We start from the raw sequence: 6,652 nt of genomic DNA on the forward strand, positions 1-6,652 counted from the left end.
TTGGTGTTTTTTCGAACCACCCAAGTCTATCAGTCATCGCTGTTTCAGAATTATGAAAGGCTGTCCAGCACACCACGCTACCATGCAAGGCCACCAGCACTCACACATAAGAAGCAGGAAAATAATTTTTTGCCTCTGTGTAGAGTTATGTCAGAGCCATCAGGTTTTTTGCAGCAATGTTTTCTTCATTTCTAAATTTGAAATTTGCCAAATGGTTTCTGCTAAGTGTCATGGACGAGTTGTGATGAGCTCCAGGCTTACATCCACCACAAGGAACTGGGTTAGCAAAACCTGCTACTTAAACTACTTAAGCTAACCTTAGATTTTCTGATGAGACATTCTTGTTTCTAAAAGCCATGCATGCACTTGGTATAACAACATGCTTATGCAATGAAACCTTGTGGCGTGGCTCTGACTAAAGTGAAATACTCGGTAACTCCCTCTCTTCCAGCTGTGAGTCTGTTCGTGTGGATCTCCTGCCATGAAACAACATGTTTGGGGCATATAAACTTTTTCCAACATCATGTTCCTTTGCTTTAATGCGAAGTAATGCTGAGGCAATATCAGATGATCTGGGGTTATGCCAATAGATGTTTTGATTGAGCAATCCAGCCTGCTACAGAGTCAGAAATACCATCAGCTGCCTTCCAGCTCATGCAGACAAGTCACCTCAAGCACTGGCAGGTCCCTCCCAGAAGCTGCACTTTCCTCCTGTCCTGGCCACAGGCTCTGGGATTCTCCGTTCAAACAGGCTGCAGGCTGTGGCTTCAGCCCGTCAGGTAGGTCACAACCTGCAATGAGGAGTGCTGGAGAAGCTTTGTAAGGACTTGTGGCCAGAATGTCCCCCAAGAGGGGCACCAGCACAGGACAGACCTGACAGTCAGGCTTACTGGGCAGCAGAGCCACTCCTCACCTGGGAGCCAGCAGGGACAGGCAGGGAGAGCTGTGGCCACACTGGAGATCCAGCACAGCCTGCCTGGTGGACACCAGCGCCCTTGGAAGGAGGACGGCTCCAACAGAGCTGAGGGGCTGGAATGGAGGTGTGCAAAGCACCAGGGAGTAATGGAGACTCACCTAGCACTGCTGAGAAGTCGTCTGGGAAATGCTGTCACAGCCCAGCAGTACAGCTTGGTAAGAGAGGTGAGCAGACGCTGAGCTGAGACCACTCTCCAAGTCTAGCAAAGAAACGCACAGCAAACACTGCCATGAGGGGGAGATGTGTCCCAGCTCAGTTACTCGTGAATGCTGTCCTAGGAAGCGCAAACCTGCTTCAAACCCCTGTTCCTTCCTAATTTGATTGTTACAGTGAATTCTCGCCAGGAGCAAACAGCAGTCACCCCCCTGACACCTCGGTGATGCAAACTGCCATGACAGCAGCCTCCTGCTCTGTGCACTCCACAGGCCGTTGAGTTTAACACCTTCCTACCTGCTCACAGGGCCAGCTGGCTGCAAGACCATTTCTTCCCCTGTGCCATGGTCTTAACAGGTCCCTCCAGCTGGAGTTAGGAAGATGTGGGAGGCGGAAAACCAGGGGCGGGTGCCAGCATTTCTACAGAAGTCAGGATTTCCTTGGAGGAGCCTCAGGTGGGGGCAGAGAACACAAGTAGCTTTTCCAAAGTACCAAAGGGCTGAGAGATACTCCAAGGCAGTTAGATGCCTTTGAAACTGTCTGCTCAGATCCTTTTAAAACTATCTGGGGCACTGTGGAACCTGCTACACAGCTAGGAAAACTTTTAAGAACTTGAGATATATATATATATATATATATATATATAAAAGATATATATCAAAGGAGACTGTTTTTTCTTAGGTGTTGAAGTTTGCATTAGTAACGTGGTCCATACAAACTGGTAAGCTACATGCAGAAAACAGAGATAGACCATCATAGGAGTGAAATGCAAGATTTAACTTCTGCTTCGTGTGTTTTGGCTTTTTTTTTTTTTTTTCTTGCACAGACATTGGGTGTTGCAGCAATCCAGACTAACCATGATCTTTTGGTACTACCAGACTTCAGGGAAAGAAGGCTGCATGCTTGGTGCTACTTCTTTAATCCTGGTGCTGTGATTCTCTGGCACGGTTAGTGAAAAAACTAAAAAACTGAAAACACACATGGAAATGACTGCTGTGGAAAACCAAGCTCTCAGAACCTTTGGGGTTTTTTGTGGTTTTTTTGTGGTCTTCTTTTTTTATTAGTTCTACCTTGAGCTGCTTTTTGTGAAATAAGATCCATTCTTTGGATTATAGGCAGAAACTGGGGGGGGTGGGGGGCACAGCAAAACGAAGAAATAGAGTGTACAAGTCACATGAGCCACCTCAAAGGAAAAACTCTTAGGTATTGGTGAGCTGTCAATTTTACAGACTCATCTGAAATTCAGCTGCAAGGAGCAGCCAGATCTACATGTAAATCTGAACCATATTATGGTAAGTATCAGTGAAAAAGCATCAAGGTGACAGGAGACCTCATGATGCCCATGGCTTCTCCTGCTGTGGATTGTATTGGACCTCAGCATCTTTTGGGTGCAAAAACAGACTTACTGGACAAAAACGTAACATATTTACTGTGCTGTTTGACAGAGGTTGTGTAAAAGGGGTCTGTGCTGATAGAACTAAAACTGTTGCTGGCTAAGATTTGCAGTGCTGCTCTTTTTTATTGTTCCTTGGACTTGCATTGTAGTAATTCTCATTTTAGCATCCAAGGAGCTTTTGGTGTGGCTCTTGTAGTGGAAACACACTCCCCGGTAAAATTACTGATTGAAATGGCTTCCTTGTGGATGAATGGGAACAGACCTTTCCAGACAACAAAGATGTTATCTTAGGAATATAGTTAGTATTCAGTAAACTGCTCCTAGCCTTAATAAATATGGGCAATAGGTTTCAGCTAATTTGATAGTTAATTTAAAAGCAACATGCACGGCTTTGCATATCAGATGTGAGTTCCTTTTCGGTCTGGGTCAATAGTGACAATATTATGCATTTCATGCCTATTGGGAGTCACTTGGCATTTTCTATTCTATTGTTAGGACAAAACCCTCTGCATCATGACATTCCTTTTTGTGAGCCTCTCATGCAAAGCTGTCAGTTTGAATTGGCACCATTATTACAATCACAGTGAGACTGTCGTGAGCGAACAATTTCTCCTCAGTGTGGCTTTTATGGTTAGCAAGTGCAGGTAGCCACAGTCCACTGTCTTGTGCCCAAGCAAAGGATTTCCTCATCCCTCACACCTTATTGCACTGAGATGAAAATTCTTTGGTCTTGTGCTGCTCTGGGATGTCGTGCAATGTGCACAGTCTCCTCAAAACCCTCCTCTTGGAGCAGCCTGCCTGGCAGCAGCCTTCTCTAACATGTGCCTTATTCGCATGTCCCACCTGAGCCGGAAGGTTTATATGCACTGTATAACACAGGGAAAGAGAAAGCAGAGTCTGAGCACAGGAGTAGTTAAAGTTTATTGCTGTCTTTTCTCCTTTGCTCTCCCTTTTATCCTGATGAGAGCAGTCCCTGCCATTCCTGCACTTCCCAGCCAGCCCCTAATCTGACTATTCAAAGGGAAGAAAACAGAAAACCTACCTGAAACAGGAGCTCGCAGGCAGATGCACTGACACCGGAGAGTCACAACGGAGCAGCACTGGCAGCAAATGGGAGGAGACGAAATGACACATCAAGGCAAATGCTAGCTCAGCTCACATGGTCCAGTAAAATCATGGAGTAATCTAATCATACGCAGCCAGTGAGCACATCTGTCTGCACAAACAGCAGGGGCCAGACAACACACCACCTCATCCACTTTTGTCTTGCGGTGCTCTCAAGCCCCAGACGCAGAGCCTCTTACGCCGCAGGAGCTTCACTGCTCGTCTGAATCCGCAGCAGACTTCCAGGTACAAAGGTTTCAGGAACAGGGAAGCTACCTAGTCCCTAGCAGAGCACTTTGGGAAGTCAGACTTGTTACTGGTCCAAAGCAGAGCGCTCTGCTGCTTCCTTCTCCAATTAATTTCCAGCAGGGATACGTACTCACCTCTGTGCAAGCTGCTCCTCATCAGCTGCTCAGGAGCAACAGCATGGCATTCTCTTCCCTGCTCATTTATCCTCCAGCACAGAGAAAGCAAGACGTAATTAAACATGTCCTAATAGAACGGGCAGGCTGTGGTGGTGAAGCTGGGTTTCTTCTGTTAAATATGACTGATTCTATAGGTGACACCGGTGTAGTCAAGGTATGGAGAGAGACCTGTTCTCTTTTTTTTCAGATTACTGTACTCATCAGTGTACAGTAAAGTACAAATGGATGTGTGCAGCTATTATTTGCACCGGAGGAGTGTCCAAAGGTAGCATATACTGGATGTTGCAAACATTGGGGAACTTACTAATTTTATAAACATGAACCCAAGGTGTTCCCCTTAGTGGGTGAAGTGGGGCAGCTGGTGTCAGACCTTTAGGGAGGTGCAAAGTCAGGGCAGTGTCCCTGCATCTCAGTCCCTGCCTGGCCAACAGCTCACTCCCAACTGCAGGTGTCTTAGTAGCTAGAGGAGTAAAGTAACTCCATTTGCAGGTTGGGAGTAACGTGCTCTACAAAGCAAGGCTAACCACAGCCTTGCCTGCTGGTACAGGTGACTGGCTGTGCCAGAGAGAGCAGCTGTATGGATCATTCCTTTAATTTCTAATAGCTCCACTAAACAGCTAGCATCATCATGCTCTTTATTCTGGCAATATAACTTGTTGCCAGGTATGAAGTGAGCAAAGAGTCCATAGGGATCTAGAAAACATCACCCGTCAGGAATGACTGAAAAATACACATGGTCGTTTTATTATTAAAATGGAAAAAAGGAAAAAGTAAATGGGCATAAAATCTGCAAATATGTAAAAAAAAAAAGAAAACCAGAAGCAAATCCTGATGCAAATAGGAAGGGAGTAGCTGATTCTCCCTGTTCTCTGTGCATAGGGCAAGAACTAATCATCTTAGATAGCATCAGGAGAGGTGAGGATCAGACGCTAGGGAAGCTTTGTAGTGATAAACAGTTAAATGTGGATTAGATTGTCTGGAGAGGCTGGAATTTTCCTGCTGAGGGTTTTCAGGAGCCAGTTAGGCATAGCTTTTTCAGCAGTTTTGCAGGTCATACTGGTCCGGACCTGGTAATTCTCTAGGTCTTTTCAGCTCTCTTTCCTGTGATTACAGCCTCACCTAGCTTGGCTGTAGCTGGGCTGGGGATCCTATTCCACCTAGAAACTGTAACAAAAGGATTTTGTCATCATTTAGAAATACGCTCATCATCTCTGCTAATTACCATAAACTTTGCAATTTAGGTAAGCTCAGAATAGTTGTGAACCCCTCTAGAAGGAAAAGCATTTGTATGATACTTTTGTGATTCATCTTAAGCATAAAAAAAAATAATTTAATAAATGATAAACATGTAACTGTTTATCTCTTGACAAGCATGTCACCTCTCATGTCTTTTCTCATCATAAGACAAATTAATCTGATGCCTGTGCCATCTCTTTTCCTAGTTTTCTTTCAGTGAATTATCAGGATCCTCTTTCCGAGGGCTGTGATAGGTATCTGGTGTCCTTAATGTCCTCCTGCCTGGGACAGACTTTTTATTAGGTTCAAGTAGAGCCAAGCCAGGACCTGCCTTGAAAAAGTCTCTTTCCCACCCTACCAGGCTGTGAGCAGCAGGGAGGTGCCACCTAGTTTGTGGGGCTCCAGAGCCTCCCAAAGGGCTTTAGGATTGAAAACATCCCCATCACACTGCACTCCAGGTCTGCTCAGGAGATAATATTAGACATCCATGACCATTAGAGCCAGCCAGATTCTTCGTGAGTAATGACAAGGCACTGGCAGAAGTCACTGGTGACAAACGCTGGCTGTCAGACTGGGAAAGAAGTTTGCTTCCCACCAGCAGAAATGCTGCCTTTTGTAGCCCAAAGTGCAATGCTTTTCTTAAGGTTTAGCCTAAGATTTTCAACTTCTGTTGCCTCATTTTCCCTTTGGAGGCTTTACTGTATGCCAAGGTCTCCTCTTTGTATAACCAACAGTCCGGGCAAAGCAATCTGTGTTGGTGAGCCGTCTACCTCACATTGTGTAAGCCCCAAACTTGTGCTTAAAATTGCCACTGTCCTACTGTGAAGACAGTTTTTTTTTTATCCCTGTCCTTGCCATCCTTGCCAAATAACCAAATCACTCTTTTCAGAAGGAGCCCTGCTTCAGGCTCTCTCAAGTTTTCACATCCATTTCCATGTCTTTTTCCTAATTATCTTCTAGAGCTGCTGATGCACATCCAAAACAGTGCTCAGTGAAAGCCTCAAACTCCACTCCTGGGTGTTCCAAATGGCCAAGCACCTTCCTGTTTGCTTTTCCTTTGGGTGGAGGCTCATGCTTGTGTGTTGGTCCCTTGTTCTACTGCTTTCGCAAAAACTTTTTATGGCTCTCTTACGGGAAGGGCAGTGGCTGCAATCACCAGTCAGCATGGGATGGAAGACAGACTCTGATGGCATTACTGAAGCTGGGACAATCTAGTCTCCCCATATTGGGTGACTGGAAGGTTGTAAAGAGGCTAGAAAACTACTGGAAATCTCCTGCCTTGCACAACATCACATTCCTCAGCTCCAGCAGCCAGCTTCATCTTGTCTGGTCCCTTCCTGCTAAACTGCCTCTCCCAGGCCA

The sequence above is a fragment of the Falco naumanni genome, chromosome 3 (genome assembly GCF_017639655.2).
Source record: "Falco naumanni isolate bFalNau1 chromosome 3, bFalNau1.pat, whole genome shotgun sequence".
Lineage (NCBI taxonomy): Eukaryota > Metazoa > Chordata > Aves > Falconiformes > Falconidae > Falco > Falco naumanni.